Genomic DNA, 17,930 nt, shown 5'->3' with positions numbered 1-17,930 from the left:
AAAAAAAAATAAGGGCTTTGCAAACTTTATCTATAAAAGGTCAGTTAATAAACATTTTAGGCTATGTGGGCCATATGGTCTCTATTGCAGCTCAACTCTGCTGTGATACTGAGAATGCAGCCATAGACAATATGTAAACAAACAACTGTGTCTATGTTCCAATAAAACTTTATTTATAAAAACAAAACAAAACAAAAAAATAGAGCTACCCTATGACCCAGCAATTGCACTAGTAGGTATTTACCCCAAAGATACAGATGTAGTGAAAAGAAGGGGCACATGCACCCCAATGTTCATAGCAGGAATTTCCACAATAGCCAAACTGTGGAAGGAATGGAGATACCCTTCAACACACGAATGGATAAAGAAGATGTGGCCCATATATTCAATGGAATATTACTCAGCCATCAGAAAGGATGAATACCCACTATTTGCATTGACATGGATGGAGCTGGAGGGGATTATGCTAAGTGAAGTAAGTCAAGCAGAGAAAGACAATTATGATATGGTTTCACTCATATGTGGAACATAAGCAATAGCCGGAGGACCACAGGGGAGGGGAGGGAAATCTGGGAAATCTGAAGAGGGAGGAATCAGAGACGGAGATGAACCATGAGAGACTATGAACCCTGGGAAACGAACTGAGGGTCTCAGAGGCGAGGGGAGTGAGGGGAGAGGGTAACAGGGTGTTGGGTATTAAGGAGGGCACGTGTTGTGATGTGCACTGGGTGTTATACATTACTAATGAATCATTGAACACTACATCATAAACTAATGATGTACTCATACAGCGGCTAACTGAATATAATAAAAAAACAAATAACTAAAAGTAGAAATGAAGTGGGACATTACCATTATACTACATAAATTGAAAAAACTGTAAGAGTCCAATAAACAATTATAAACCAACAAATTGGGTAACTAGATGGAAGGAGAAATTCCTATAAATCATAAAGAAATAGAAAACCTGAACAGATCTAAAACTAGTAAGGAGACTAAATCAGTAATCAAAATCATCCCATCAAAGAAAAGTCCAAGACCAAATGGATTCATTGATGAAGATAACACCAAATATTTATAGATGAGATAACACCAATCCTTCTCAGACTTTTCCAAAAAATTGGAGAAGGGAACACTTCCTAACTCATTTGATGAGGTCAGCATTACCCTGATACCAACGCCAGACAATGACCTCACAAATAAAAGAAAATACAGACCAAAATCTTTGATGAATATTGATGCAAAAATCCTCAAAAAAATAACCAGAAAATCAGATTCAGCAACATGTTAAAAGGATTATATACAATCACCAAGTGGAATTTGTTTCTGTGATACAAAGATTATTCAACTATAAGAAACAATCACTGTTAATAGAATGAAGAAACAAAGCCACATGATCATCTCACTTGAAAAAGAAAGAGTGTTTGACAGTATTCAATACTCTTCCATGATAAAAAGACTCAACAAATTAAGAATACAATAAACTACCTCAATATAATAAAGGTAATATATGAAAAACCCACAGCTACCATCATAGCAAAACAGGAAAGACTAAAGCTTTTTCTCTAAGATGAGGAATAAGAAAAGTCTGCCCCGTTTTGCTACTTGTACACAACATAGTACTAGAAGCTATAGCCAGAGCAATTAGATAAGAAAAAGAAATAAAGGCATCCAAATTAGAAAGGAAGAAATAAAATTATCTCTGCATATGACATGATCTTATATGTAGAAAAATCCTAAGTATTCTACAAAAATGTGTTAGAACCAATAAACAAATTCAATGAAATCACAGATACAAAACCGACATGTAAAAATCAGTTGCATTTCTATGCATCAACACTGCACAATATGAAAAGTAAATTGAGAAAATAATTCTATTTATATAGCATTAAAAAGAATAAAATACTTAGGAATAAAGTTAACATAAGAGATGAAAAAATTTTGCCTTGACAACTACAAAACATTGCAGAAAATTAAATAAACACAAATAAATGGAAAGACATTTTGGTTCGTGGCTTAGAAACTTAATATTGTTAAGGTGTAAGGCTACCCAAAGTGATCTCTATACAGTCGATAAAATCTCCATCAAAACCCCAGCAGCATTCTTTGCTGAAAGAGAAAAATCCATCCTAAAATTCATATAGAATCTCAAGGCACCCTGAGTAGCCAAAACAACCTTGAAAATGGAGAACAAAGTTGGAGGTCTCACATTTCCTGATTTTAAAGTTTACTACAAAGCTATGGCAATTAAAACAATGTGGCACTGGCATAAAAACAGACATATAGGACAATGGAATAGACTAAAGATTCTAGAAATAAATCCTTGTATATATGGTTCAATGACTTGACAAGGGTCCCTAGACCACTCAATATGGAAAGGGCAATCTTTAGAAAATGGTGTTGGGAAAACTAGATATCCACCTACAAAAGAATGAATTTAAATCCTTACCTTACACCACATACAAAAATTAACTCAAAATGTATCAAAGACCTAAGTGTAAGAGCTAAAACTATACAACTCTTAGAAGAAGAAAACATAGGAGGGAAGTTTCATAATGGATTTGGCAATGATTTCTTGAAATCAATACCAAAAGTGCAGGCAACAAAAGAAAAAAAATACATCAATTAGACTTCATCAAAATTTTAGAAAATTGTGCATCCATAGACACTATCTATAGAGTGGAAAGGCAACCCATGAAATGGGAGAAAATATTTTCAAATCATATATCTTATAAGGGATTCATAACTGGAATACATAAAGAACCCTATGGCTCAAAAAACAACAACAAAAAGCAACCCAATTCTGTGTTAGATTCCAGAGCTTCTGTAGCATCCACTGTGACATTTATGGCAGTAACAAAATCAAAGGGAGTGCCTAATAAGTATCCCTTGAAGAACTTGGGGCTTGCTCGATTATAATACATCATCTAAAGGGATAAACACTATGCCACCTGCCCTGGGAACAGCTCTGGTCCTCCTTCTCTGACCTAATTTCTTATCACTTTCTGTTTTTAAGATTTTGGGGTAACGTTGACAGAATCTTATTTGGTTTCTTTCCCCAGAAAGCAAACTTGCCATGTGGAAGGACCCCATCCCTGCTAGTACCCTTATTTTCTAACTTTCTTATTAGTATAAAGCATTCTTCTATGTTTCATTAGTATAAAGCATTCTCCTATCTAGAGAATATCCACAGGGTAAATGTACTACTTCATAGGATTTTACTGAGTAGTCAAATTCGTGGGTAGGAAATAGAATGGTGGTTTCCAGGGGCTAGGGAATCAGGGAAACAGGGAGTTAGTGTTTAATGGGTACAGAGTTTTAGTTCTGGAAGATGAAAATGTCCTGGAGATGTATGTGTTCATAGTTTCAAAACCTTGTAAAGGTACTTAACAACACAGAATTGTACACTTAAAAATGGTTAAAATGGTAAAATTTTTGTTATGTATGTTTTATCACAATAAGTTTTTTAAAAGAGTGATTATTTATTTAGAATAACAAATCACCCCAAATGATTCCTTGAAGATTCAGGATACTTTTCCTTCCCTGGAGTTTCTTTAAATGATTTAATAGAAGTGCTTATGTAGAATGCCTTCCAGCCTGGACAAACATGTTTTTCAATTGAGCTCTCTGTCTCTCTGTCTCTCTCTCTCTACTTTTCCCATGTTCTGCCTCAGGTGACTCAAAACACATGTTATACCAATTGTCATGGTTTTCTCACTTGTGGGATAGATGGTATGTCTTCCAAAGGCTCCCCCAGACTCTCAACTGATGTAGGTGAAGGGAGCACCATGTATTCTTGTCCTTTGGGAGTGTGGATGGTGCACATTCTGCAAAGAAATTCTCTCTGCTTATTAATTTCAAACTGTTTCCACTCTAGAGGTTGATAATCAGCTTGAAAGTCGTTCTTAATGAGAAATTAACATTATTCTCTTCTGTGTACTTGGAAATATGTAAAGTACATTTTGGGGTTGACATTTTACCCAGGGAGTTCTATGGCAAGTTTGCTAGGGGATGGTGCTAGGATGTAAAAGCCCTGCAATATGCAAGGCACTGCTATACAACCAAGATTCTCCCCCTGAAATGCTCTCAGTGCTCCAGTAAGATCAAGTAGCATTAGTAGTTTAGTATCTTCCTGTGGGGTAATCGGAAGCTATCATTTTATTCTTGATCTTTGTAGCTTCAGCCAAAATGAGACAGGTAGGGCCCATTTTACATCCTATTATAGAGTGAAAAATGTTAACTCAGGAAGGAAAAATATGGAGTCCAAACTATTCATTTCATCTAACAGAAAATTAATAACTCTAGTGTCAGAGGGGCTGACATTAATTCTGCTATCACAAATGGTTGGTCCTATTTCAGAGTGTAATATTTCATGTAGCCATCATCTTCTTCATCATAAAAGAACATTTATGAATTTCCTGGGCTGAACAAAACAAAATTGTGAATGCTCCTGGACCCAAAAGTAGTGTCATCATCCTAACACTTGTAAATTATCAGAGAAAGAAAAGAATTGGCAGGATTGTCAGAGGATGGTGAGGCCCAAGGGAAAGCTGAGATATATAAATCACTCATCCCAGCCCTATATTTTTTTGCATACACCACTATGGTGGTCCTTACCATGCTGTCAAGATAGGGAGACAATATCCCTGTTCTTGTATCTCCCACTCCACCCTGCAAAGACTAAGGGGGAAAAATAAGACACAGAGAGAAGTCTTTTCTTAAAATAGATTCTGGCTACTTCAAGTATTAAATATTAGAAAAACAAATACTTGACATAGATTTCACATCTGGAAACTGGCTCCTTACCATAAATACTGTAAAATTTTAAAAACAGAACCATTGAAAACAAAAGAAATTCAAACTGACAGCAGATATTTATGATGTTTCCTTGAAAGGCCATCTCCATCACTGCAGAGATAAATCAATATTGGTTGCTCAAGATTTCAAATGTGTGAGGAAAGGGTCAAAGCAAGTGTAGCTTCTCAGTAAAGTGAAAGCAACAAGGACATTTGAAATAGGATAGATTCTGCAGGCTATGTAATCAGTCACATTCAAGCTAGTTACTTCTTAACATCTGCTGATATTTAACCATAATAATCTACAACAATTACTTTCTTATATCAATGCCTATAAATTATAATTCTACAATAAATCAATAAGGTAGGTAGTATTTTTCCTATCCTAGAGATGAGGAAATGTCAAAGGACATTTATTTAGTATATTTAGAAGCTACTACATGCCAGGCACAATGTTAGGTGCTGGAGGTATGGTGAACTCTGGGGGCATATATAAAATTAGAAGGAGGAAGATAAAATACAGAAAAACCACTATATTTGTTAATTACAAATTGTTATGTACTGTGACATAAAGAAGTATTTGAGAGGAATAATAGATTACTTGATCAAAACTCATTGCAAACAACAGCACATACTCAGTAAAAACTGAAGAAATAGTGATTATAAGATCAAAGAGCTTGCAAAAGAGTAAGGAATTACCAGGACACAGAAGAGGAGAGAAAGAAAGAAAGAAAAAAAGAAAGAAAGAAAGAAAGAAAGAAAGAAAGAAAGAAAGAAAGAAAGAAAGAAAGGAAGAAAGAAAGGAAGGAAGGGATGTGGGAGGAAGGAAGGGAAGAGAAAGAAAGAAAGAAGGGAAGGAGGAAGGGAGGGAGGAAGGAAGGAAAAAGAAAGATAGAAAGAAAGCAGGGAGGGAGGGAGGAAGGAAGGAAGAAAGAAAGGAAGGAAGGGGTGTGGGAGGAAGGAAGGGAAGAGAAAGAAAGAAAGAAGGGAAGGAGGAAGGGAGGGAGGAAGGAAGGAAAAAGAAAGATAGAAAGAAAGCAGGGAGGGAGGGAGGAAGGAAGGAAAGAAAGAAAAAAGAGGGGAAGAAGAGAGGAGAGGAGGAAAAGGGGAAGAGAAGGGAAGGGGAGGGGAGGAAGGGGAAAGGAAAGGAAAAAGAAGAGAACAAAATTGGAAACCAAGAAAAGTATATACAAATGGGCACTTTTTCATGGTTTTTATCTCCATTGTCCCATAAAAATGTCAAAAGCATAGTTAAGAGATCAGCTTTACTTTTGGTGACTTCATGAGGGAAAGAGGACAGACATAGCCCAGCACTGTCACAGGATGGAGAGTCTGATAGAACCCAATAATGTAGGAACATAACAGCAACATAGAATGAAAATGAGTGGGAGAAGGACTAATTTTTGGGAGGGACTGCGGCCAGGGTTCAAATCACATGGATCTCCCAGTGAATCTCAAACCTTGGATTTGTTTGAAGATGTAGTTGAGCTAATACTTGCCTTAGGAGCCTGGGAGAAGCAAATGCAAATCTTCCCTGAAGTAAGGCATGCATTCAAATTATTCCTACAAATAAGTTTTTTATGAGATGACCAGGACAGTGTCAAAGATAACCAGATAACAAAGGGATCAAAGGCACCATGAAAAAGAACCAAATGATAAAAGAAGCTTATGCTCAAAATATTTAGTTGTTGAGTTGTCAAATAACCCTTAAAATATTCTTATTCTTACAAGTTTAGAGAAACAAAGATAACCTTAAAATGTCAACAGGAAACAAGAAATAAAACATGATGTAACATCTATAGTGAATGAATGAAACTAACCTTCTAATACTAAAATACAATAACCAAATCCAATCATTTTAGTTACCCTATTTGGATGCCACTGAGTTTCTTGAATCTGTGTATCAGTGCTTTTGTTTTGTAAAGGAAAACTCTGTCATTATCTCTTCATTGTTTCTTTTCTTCTCTTCAGGGGCCTCAATTTTTATTATTATTATTATTTTTATTAAGGCTTGATCTGCCAGATGTCTTCACACTCTTCCATATTTTGAATCTTTGTGTCCTTGGGTAATATTCTAGGTGATTTCTTCTCATTTATTTTCTAGTTTACCAATTCCTTTATGGCTGCATCTAATCTCATATAAAATCGACACTTTGAATGATTGAGTGTATAGCCATTCTTCGGTTACTCTTTCTATATAATGCTAAATTCTGCCAGAGCCACAAATGATTTCTGCTATTGTCCCCAACCCCAAGAAACAAACATAGGTTGAAAATGAACCAAAAGACCATACAAGATAATAAAAACAAGTTCCCAAATGTGTGGCACAGATGCAGAGGACTTTGGAAAGCTGGAAAGGAGAAAAAGGTCAAGGTGGCCTCAAGGCCTCAGGCCAGGATTCACAGAGGAAGTGGGAGAAAGAGGTTTTGGAGCTGAGCAATATTTAGACAGCTGGAGGAAGGCAGGCCATGAGAGCTGATCCTTGACTAAGCAGATTTGTAATATAACAGATCTTGCTCAATCTGGAGATGATGAGATTAGGTTATGATTTACTTCCTTCCAGCAGGAATCTATTGAAAGACAGACTCTGGCAACTTCTCAGGATGCAAGATACTGCACAGGTCCTGCTTGGACCATTGACAACCCACAAGTTAATACTCAGAGTAGAGAGGCAATGAGTAAAGGCTGTTTGATGAACATCCTCTGAAAGGAATCAGAATTACATCCCTTTTGATTCGTGTTTCCTTCTTAACAACAGAAATATTAGGGAAATGTTAGGGAAGCTAGCACACATACTGTTTTTCAGTATAAGCTCGATTTCTCATAGCTGGATGTATTTATTTGCTTGATTTAAAATTCTCCCACAAACCTATGTGACTTTCAGCAGAGAAATAATAGTAAAAGAGCAAGGGCTTTGAAGCCAGATGGAATTAATAATAGTTGTTGCCATAGTCACAGTCTGCTAGGCACGGTGTTGAGTGGAAGCTGAGGCTCCAAAGAGCTAAGTGACTTATCCTAGATCACACAGTGGCAATTCCAGGTTCAAACAGGCTGGCTCAAAATCTGTGTCTCTAACCACTATTCTAACTTCTCCACATGACTGCAGACTTCGACGCTGGGTGAGCTCAGGCAAGGAAGAAAGTTGGACTCGGTTTTGTCATCTGCACAGGAGAGACCTTGAGATGTTCTCAAATGACTCTAAGTATCACATGAAAATATATCAGACACACTGCTTGCCCAGCAGATGCCATCAAAGAATGGAAACTTCTTTTTTTTTTCTTTGAAACCCAGTGGCCCAGAGAAAAGAGAGAGTTACTCTGACCTGTTATTGCTTTGATTTTATTTTACCTCAGGGAGTAAAAATAATGACGGGCAATTACAGCAATATCAAGTGGGGGGGGTGTACATTGCCCATGACTTATTTCTGCCAGATTCTCCGACTTTTATGACTCATTCCTAAAATGGGAGCTTTGAAACTTCATCAACCCTTCAGACCCTTACTCATCAAGGGACTCTAAAGAACATTCCTCACCAGGAGTTAATCATTTATTTTAAAACTACATTGTTAATTCATCGGCAATGGGATATAGAAAAGAAAGAGCCCGATTCTTTTTCTTTTTTAGAACAGCTGTGTCCCTACACCCCTGGCAGCTGCATTACAAACTGCTCAGCCATTAAGTGATTATTTCCTCATCATAAGAGCAGATGGGATAGCCTCCCTCCCTCCCCAGGACAACCCCATTTTTTCCCACCTCCCCCCTCCAGCCTGCTATAGAAGTAGAGTATTGGTTTGCTTTTTATAACTGAAGATTGTCACTAAGCATTCTGATCACTGTTTATTTTTCAACAGCCCTTAAATGCAATGAAGGAATGACTTAAGAGTACATGATGCTAGATCTTGAAACATCATGAAATATTATCTAAGACTCTTCCCTTATTTCGTGAGCAGGATACTTAAGTATAGAGAACTGCTTTGTTCAAGATGCCGCTTAGCAAGTGACAGAGCTGAGTCTTGGATTCAGATTTTACTACTTTCTGGCCCAGTGAAGGACTTTTTGCACTATTCCACAGAAATGGGTGTGGACCATGAACTTGCCTCATTTTCCTATAGTCATGTGCTGTCTGGTGTCTGAAGAAACAAATACAATGAGTGACATCTTCTCTTCCTGTAGGAAGGAGGATAACATCAAAATCTTAGCAGTCTGTATATATTTGTTTGTGTATAATTGACATACAACATTATATTAGCCTCAAGTGAACAACATGATGATTTGTTATTTGTGAAATGATCACCACAGTAAGTGTAGTTAATATCCATCACCACACACAGTTACAATTTTTGTGTATGAGTATGATGAGAACTTTTAAGGTCTACTCTCTTAGCAACTTTCAAATATACAATACAATACTGTTAACCATGGTCACCATGCTGTACATCATATCTCCAAGACTATATTTATTTTATAACTGAAAGTTTGTACCACTTGACCCCCTTCACCCAAGTTACCCATTCTCTACTCACTGCCTCTGGCATCTACCAGTCTATTCTCTGTTATCTAGGAGTTGGGCTTCTGTTTGTTTGTTGTAGATTCCACATATATATGAGATCATACAGTTTTTGTCTTTCTCTGTCTGACTGATTTCATTTAGCATAATGCCCTCTAGGTCCATCCATGTTATCAAAAATGGCAGGATTTCCTTTGTTGTGACTGAGTAATATTCCTGTGTGTGTGTGTGTGTGTGTGTCACATTATCTTTATCCATTCATCCATCAGTGGACATTCAAGTGGTTTCCATGTCTTGGCTATTATAAATTATAAATTCACTGTTGTCTTGCTTCCGTGACTATGGGGGTGCACAGACCTTTTCAAGTTCGCATTTTTGCTTCCTTTAGACATACCCAGAAGGGTAATTGCTGGATCATATGGTAGATCTCTTTTTAATTTTTTACTTATACTCAAAGATATCACCAATGTTTATGTCATCATCCACCCCAAACTCAAAGTCAAGGAAAGTTCACATTTTACAAGTAAATGGAGAACTTTGGAAGATGAAATCTGCCAACAACTACAGGCCGGCCTGTATTTAGAGTTCAATCAACTTTAAGTTCTTCCTCTACCCCACATCTTTTCTATCTTTCAAGATTTTCACTTCCAAGGTCCCTCAGAATAGTGATTTTTTGATGTATGTCAATTAAGTCTCCATCAAAGTGGGAAAAATAATAAGTTTTTAAAAAGGAAGGCAAAAAAAGAATAGTAATTTTTCAGTTGGGTACATTTCACGTGGCTCTAAGTGTATGGTCCATAGAGCCAGCCACTGCATGCATTCCAAGGATCTAGGAGTGGGAAGGGTGCGTGTTTAAAATGCAGATTCCCTGGCCTCTCCTTAAACATGCGGAACTGTGATTTCTGGGGGGGTGTAGGGGAGAGATTAGAAATAGGAATCAGCATACATTTTCCCTTTTGGATCCGCCTCCACAACTTCAGGTAACCTGCATATAGATACAAACAAGATAACGTCAGTGCCGAAAAGGTATTCTGCAGGTGCTCCAGAGGTACTGCACTCTCTTCTTCCATGACCACACTGCATGGGTTAGGGCCGGCATCTGCCTGAAGGATCCCGTCTCCAGCTTGGGATTGCCCATTGTCACCCAAGATTAAATTTTTCACTCCTTGTCCCTGAGTTTCATAGAGTCCCTTGTAAAAATAACTTCCCTCAGCTTTCATGCCTAGTTTTCTCTTTGTTGGGATCTGACTAGAGTCTGGGGACACAAATGCTATTTGCCAGTAGCTCAACTTTTGGCCCCACACGACACCACAAATATCCTCCTTTGGGTCATCTCCCCCCCACCCCCACCCACACGGAACTCATAAGCATCATGGGCTTCCCTGGACACAGAACTCAGAAGGACTGAATCCCACTTACTGTGCCAATGGAGTATCCTGCTCTACTCATTTTCGCTTGCAGAACTTCATTACTTTAAAAATTGCCTTGTGCCTTGTATCCCCATTTCATTTACTCATGTCCATTCTTCACGTACATTTGGGTGAAATGTGTGACAACATACTAACAGGAAAAGAGAAATGTAATAGGGAAATGTAAAAGGACAGAAACAAAATTAGGGACATGAGAAAATTCTAAACAACAATGAGAGAATGGAGAAATAGAGCCAGAAGGACAGATAAGACATGCGCCAGGTAGAAAAAGGCAACAGGAATGCATAAAGGGATGAGGAGCAGGCAATAGCATGATGATCACATTAGCTAATATTTATTGAACATTTATGCCATGTCAACATCTGTGCTATGTGCTTTGCTTGCAAATCTTGGCTAAGTGCCACAATAACCATATCAAATAAACACTGTTTTGATTTTCATTTTGTATTAGGGCAAGTGCAGCCTAACCAGGCTTGGTACACACAGTCTATGCCTGTTAAGGTAGAGGAATACTCCCATACCATTGGTGAATGACACCTGACCCTCTCCTGCACTCTGGCTGCTCTAGGTCCACTCTGGGTCTCCTCCCCTTTGACTATTGACTTCCCCTTGGCCCTTTCTCCTCCTTGCTTCCCCATGAGCCAGTGACTCAAAGCCCCTGGTACAGCGAGTACCTTCAGTATCTGCTCCTGGTTTATGCTGCCATCTGGTTGTGTCTCACCACTTTTATATCTTTTGACGATCATCCTGGTTAAAAATTAAATATTCCAGCTACTAAGTGGTAAGCTAGGGTATGAACTAAGACAGAAAGATTGCTGGCAAAAATAAGAGCCAGATGGAATATGTTCTACAAAGCAATAGAAATACTGAACTGAATTTTTTTAAAAGGGACTTTAAAATGGTCATGTGATGAATGACTTTGACAAAGTCCAAGGGTCAGATAGGAACTAGAAAATGAGTAGTGTTTGCCCCTCACCCTTTCCTTCCAGCTAATGGGAAAACAGATTCCATGGTTTTCCCAGTCATCACAGTGGGTGTGCCCAAGCTGGAGATTGCCAGACCCCCTTGTCTCTGCTCTCTCCAACCTTGCGAGAACCATGAAATTATTTTCCATACTCTGTTGATAGCCCATGGCAGAGACTATGATAGCAACATACTAGAAAAAAGAGCAACTGAAAAAAATGCAAATGTAATAGGTGTGTTTAAATTAAGGAAACGGCAATAAAAACTTGAGGTAAAAAATGTTCAGCTTTAGTTACAGCACCAAATAATTTACATACTTCCCACCAACCCTCAAATTCGGATCTTCAAGCATAGGAAATACATTATGCAGACCTGATAATGAAAATCTATATTCCATAATTTGCAACCTGCTGGCTATATTATGCCAAGTACATGTTAAGCAGGGCATTCTTCAACAAGATTGCATGCAATTGCTCCCCATTCTAACTGTGCTTTGAAAATACATCTTTCTATCTCCTTCATGCACACCAGATCACTTTGCATTTTCCCTAAAGCATAGCAGTAAAATAAATAAAACAACACTGATGAGTTTTTATTTTGTTATGCACCCAAGAATCCAGAATAGAAGTATAATGGGGACAGGCAAGTGCCTCTTTTATGTGAGCCCCCAGGTCAGATGTTGGAATCTCTTAATTGTTTCCAAGGTTAAGATTGTAAATACAGTAATAGCAACCTGGCACACAAAGATAAACGTCTAAGACAGCGACTCTCCGCCAAGGACAATTTTGCCTACCTCTCCAGGGAACATTGGACAATGTCTGGTGATGTTTTAGGTTGTCACAACAAGGAGGAGGGGAATGGCATGTAGTGGGTAAAGGCCAGAGATGCTCACAAATATCATACAACTCTTATACATGACAAGTCAAAGAGTTTTATTTGGAAAGACAGTGGTTTAGGTGAAGGAAATCTATAATGTGCTCTTATCTATGGGAGCCATGGCTAATTTCCACAAGTGCTCTTGTCATGTGAACTGTCACCCTAGAGGTCATGGTGGCCTCCTCCACTTGGAAGGCTGAGATCAGAACCCACACATGGGTGTGGAGGCCAAGCCAGGCAAGGACAGCCTAGTCAATCTACCAACAACAGAAAAAGTCACATAGGTGGCAGCAGCAAAATCCTCAGAGAATGTCAAGGAGATCAGGTGAAGTCTCAAATTCAAGAGCAGAAAAGTCCAAAGATTGGTGGCAAGGCCAAAAGTCTTGAGTGTGATTGAACCAATGTGGAGGGAGGACAGCTTGTAGCAACAAAGGGTTTGGACTACTAGGAGGTTATCTCTATCTATCTATTTATCTATCTATCTATCTATCTATCATCTATCTATCATCTATCTATCATCTATCTATCATCTATCTATCATCTATCATCTCTCAGTTATCATCCATCCCTCTGTGGATCCCATTACCTTTTGTCTCTTTGCCCATTCAAGACCAACTCTTACAAAAATGTGGACAATTAGAGTTATGCCAATTATTTTATCTAACAAAAGAAAAATTAGCTTCTGGTTTATACCTTTTCCTATTGCTGCTGTGTACATGGACTCTAAAGCTCTGTCTCAGGCAGGTGCTAGGAAGCAGAGGCATCAAAGCTGAGAATGATGTGGTCTCCCTGTTCTAGATCAGCACTTTTTAAACTTCAGTGAGAGGTAGTGAAGGATATTATTAAACAAAGTAAGTCTGGGGTGAGTCCTGAGATTCTGCATTTCTAACAAAGTCCCAGCAGATGTAAATGCTGTTTTTCAACAGACCATGCTTTGAGAAGCAGGGTTCTAGATCTTAATTTATTACTTTTTTTTAAACTTGGAATGGGGAGGACAATTTGGCAAAAAGAGGGGATACTAATAGACTATTCCCCTCTATTCCCATTTCACCCACCGTGACCTCCAGCCAGAATGCATAGAAGATAAGGAATTATGCTCAACATCATGATTTTGGCGTGTTAAATAAATATTTTAAGAAGCTAAAATGTGGCTTCAAGCAAATATAAAATATAAATATGTATCAAAGATTTTCTTCATCATGAAATAATAAGGGAACAGGTAAGATGTTACAGTTATTCAAGGGAGAGTTCACACAATACACATGTATATAAGTGCCATCAGAAACACTGAAATAAATTTATAAATAGATACAGAACTAGTCGATAGTCACAGGATGATAGCTAATTGTATTCCACAGCACGAAATTCATTCACGTTAGCAGAAGCTTTCTACAACTTCCAGATTTATAGAATGGCTCAAAGATGCAGGCCCCTGTAGAATCAGATAACATGGAAGTGTGGTTGAACATCACGCCTAGGAATACCTGTTTCATCCATTCCAAAGTGTTTCCACAATTTTTATTGACATGTAATGAAAAAGACCTTCCCACCCTTTAAGCTCTAACATTGTGTGCATGCTCATGTAGCTTACTATTATATTCTACGTATTCTTTGTCTTCTGGCTCAATTTCGTGTTTTTTGTATTTAAAAAGAAGACACTTACTACACCTTCCTTGTCTCAAAGTTAACTGTGTGTCTGGTCCTCATGAGAAGGCAGATGCCTCTTCTTATACAAGCATGCATCTCCCTTCAGACAAGGCATTTACTGAATGGAACTGAAAAGTGAGTTTTACAACAATACAAATATATATACATGTATAAATGTATATGTAATTATATTGTTTTGTATATTACTCCTGGTATTTAATAGTATTTTCTTCAGTTTTGTTTTCTCCAAAGGAAATTGGAAAAACAAACCAGAAATTATAAAAACACAATTCTGTTGGAAAATGTTTTTTGAAAATCCTTAATTATTTTTAATTTCAATTTTTATTCAGAGCTTTTCAAGCAGGTTCAGCTCCAGGCAAAGTGATCAAAATGATGAATGAGGTTAAATTTGCTTTGGTTTCCTGCTCAAACTTCACTATGTGCTTTCCCTGGGCTCTTGGAGACTTGGCGCATCCCAGGCCAGGAGGAAATCAGATAAACTCAGTGCATGCCAAGTACACTGCGAACTGACTCTTCTCCCACAATATGACATCTAAAAAATATTCCCAATATTGGTAACTCTTACTCCAAAGGCACAACAAAATTCCAGGGACTTAGGTAGAGGAAACGTTTGAGAAGAGGACAATTTTTTTGTTTGTTTGTTTTGTTTTTTTTAATTAAGTTCCAAAACTATGTGTGCATGAGCTATCAAGCCATGAAAAGACATGGAGGACACTTAAATGTGTATTCCTCAGTGAGAGAAGCCTATCTAAAAAGGCTACAGACTGTATGATTCCAACTCTATGATGTCCTAGAAAAGACAAAACTCGGGAGAGAGTGGATGCTGGGGGTTGGAGTAGTGGAATAGCAGAGCACAGTGGATTTTTAGCGCAGTGAAAATACTCTGTATGGTACCAAAATGATGGGTACTTATCGTTATACATTTGTCCAAATACATAGAATATGCAACAACAATGAACTATAAACCAGGGACTTTGGGTGATGATGATGTATCAGTGTTGGTTCATCAACTGTAACGAATGGACCAGTCTGGTGGGGATGCTAATAATGGGGGAGGAGCTAGGCTTGTGTGGGCACAGGGGGCATGGGCTAATTCTCTGTATCTTCCCCTCAATTTTGCTTTGAACCCAAAACTGTTCTAAAAATATGAAGTCTTAATTTACAAAAAGTTTTTAAAAGAAGAGCTGCAAGAAACAAAGACAAAAGCAGGAACACAAATTCAGGGGCTGGCTGGTTTAATAATGCAGCAAGGTGTCTGGGATCAGACGTAGAGCTGCTCAGAAGTGTTTGGATTCCATTTAAATTTAAGCCTTCCTCCCTGTGCTATTACAGAATGCCCCCAAACTTATTCCTCTCTCTAGTTCCCTCCCACATAACCTCCTCCATGCTATATGGTGATAGAGCAAAACCACAGCTCTGATCCTACCTCAGCTTTTCTGGAGCTCTCTGAGATGAAGGTCAGACTTCAGCCTGGGAACTAGAGCTCCTCCATGTGGGGCTGCCCTGCTCCTCCCCGGCTCTTCCAGCCCCAAGAAACCAAGGCTCACTCCCAAGTAATCAGTGCCTGTGGGGCTCCCATGTCTCTCCATGTCATTCTTCTGGCATTTCTGTACCTTGTGCACCTCTCTTCTCCTCTCCACCTACAAAATTCCCACTTCTCTGCGAGAGACACCTCAACTGTCAGCTCTTGTGCTGGTCAACCAGGCTTAGTAAGGTACTCCTTCCCTCCCCTTCTATTCACATAGTAATTTTCATATTTGTAGTAATTTCTAAATGTACATATAAATACTCTGTCTTAGTTTTAACAAATCTGCTATAACAAATCACCCTGTAAGCAACAAGCATTTATTTCTCATAGTTCTGGAAGTTGGAAGTCCTAGATTGGGGTGGCAGCGTGGTTGGGTTCATGATGAAGGCCTTCTCCCTGGTTTTAGACAGCTGCCTTCTTACCCTATCCTCACATGGTGGAAAGATAGCTAGTTAGCTCTCTGGCCTCTTATTATAAAGGCACTAATGTCATTCACAAGGGTTCCACTGTCGTGACCTAATTACCTCCCAAAGGCCCCATCTCCTAATAGCATCATATGGGGATTAGGGTTGAAACATATGAGTTTGGGGGAAACACACTCAGTCCATTGCACCCTTTTATCTTACTTAATCATATACAACTTTGTCTTTTTGTCCTTTGAAAACTATACTATGCCTTAATGGCACATCTGTCTTCTTCACTTTCCTGGTATAGGATTTGGCCTATCACTATGCACTCAATAAAAGGGAATGAATCATCAAAGTACAGGTTTTTTCCTGGCACTGAGCTCTGCGCTATAGAAGCCACACTGCAAGGAGATGGGCAAGTCACTGACTTTAAGTGACTTGCAATATAATAAAGAAGAGGCCGAGAATTACTAATACTGTGGAGTATTTTGGTCTAGAAACACTAAAGCCAGTGATTTAGAAATTATCTCAGGTGAGCTCAAAGTAAGAATTTAATAAAGTGTTTTAGGGTATTGGGTCTCCCATATGATATGTTTAGGTTGCAGACAAGTCAAAAAACAAATGACAAAAGGTAAGCTACTGCAAAAAAACAAAAAATGTTACCTCTAAGGAGGTATGTGTGTGTGTGTGTGTGTGTGTGTGTGTGTATGAGAGCCTTATTCATGTAAATGCTACTGGAAACTTAATTTTTAGGTCATTTCTCTCTTTTATTATCATTTTCGTCTGAACAAATACCAAGCGTATAGTGTTTTGTTTGTTCTGGACACTGTGTTCAAGATTGTTGCTTTTTTCAATATTCTACAGTTTTGTCTTTCCAATTCTCATTGATTTGTCACCTCCTGAGGGTGAAAAGGATTCACTTCAAGAACACTGAAGAAGGAGATGCAATAGAGAGCCTATTTAAATTAGTGAGGAGCACATTCAGGATATGTTTCTGAGACAACCACCTAGCTATTTAGAGCCAAATAAGTGTGATATTGTGACTTTTAATAAGAAATACATATTTGGCCTTTCTCCAGTTTCTACCACAGAGGTTCTAAAATACTTGGAATTCCCTAAGTGGTGAGAGAGCTAAAGATGTTTTTGTTATGTTAATGAAGTGACTTTCGGAGTGTCCCCTAGGTCACTTAAGGATGGGAACTGGTTGCCATGGGAAACAACCTTGTGACTGGAGGGTTGGAAGTTGCAGATTCACCCCCTTATCTCTGGGGAGGAGAGAGGCTGGAGGTTGAATCAATCACCAATGACCAATGATTTAATCAATCATGCCTTGGAAATGAAGCTCCCATACAAACCCAAAAAGATGGGGTTAGGAAAGCTTCTGGGTTGGTGAACACCTAGATATTTGGGCAAAGGGGCACCCCTTGGAAAGGACATGGAAGCTCCTCACCCTTTCCCTCTACCTTGTCCTATGCATCTCTTCCCTCTGGCTGCTCCTGAATTTTATCTTTTTATAAGAAACCGGTAATCTAGTAAGTAAAATGTTTCTCTAAATTCTGTGAGCCTCTCTAGCAAATCAATCAGAACCCAAGGAGGGGGTCATTGGAAACTCTAATCTATAGCTGGCAGGTCAGAAGCACAGATGACTGGTGGCTAAAGAAGAGGGTGGCATCCTACAGGACTGAGGTAGGTAGTGTCAGAATTGAGTTAAATTGTAGGACACTCAGCTAGAATTGGAGAGTTGCTTATTGGTGTG

Source organism: Leptonychotes weddellii, chromosome 9, assembly GCF_054177405.1.
Source record: "Leptonychotes weddellii isolate Sample4059 chromosome 9, ASM5417740v2, whole genome shotgun sequence".
In the NCBI taxonomy this organism is placed as follows: domain Eukaryota; kingdom Metazoa; phylum Chordata; class Mammalia; order Carnivora; family Phocidae; genus Leptonychotes; species Leptonychotes weddellii.
Note: the sequence above shows the minus strand (reverse complement) of the source record.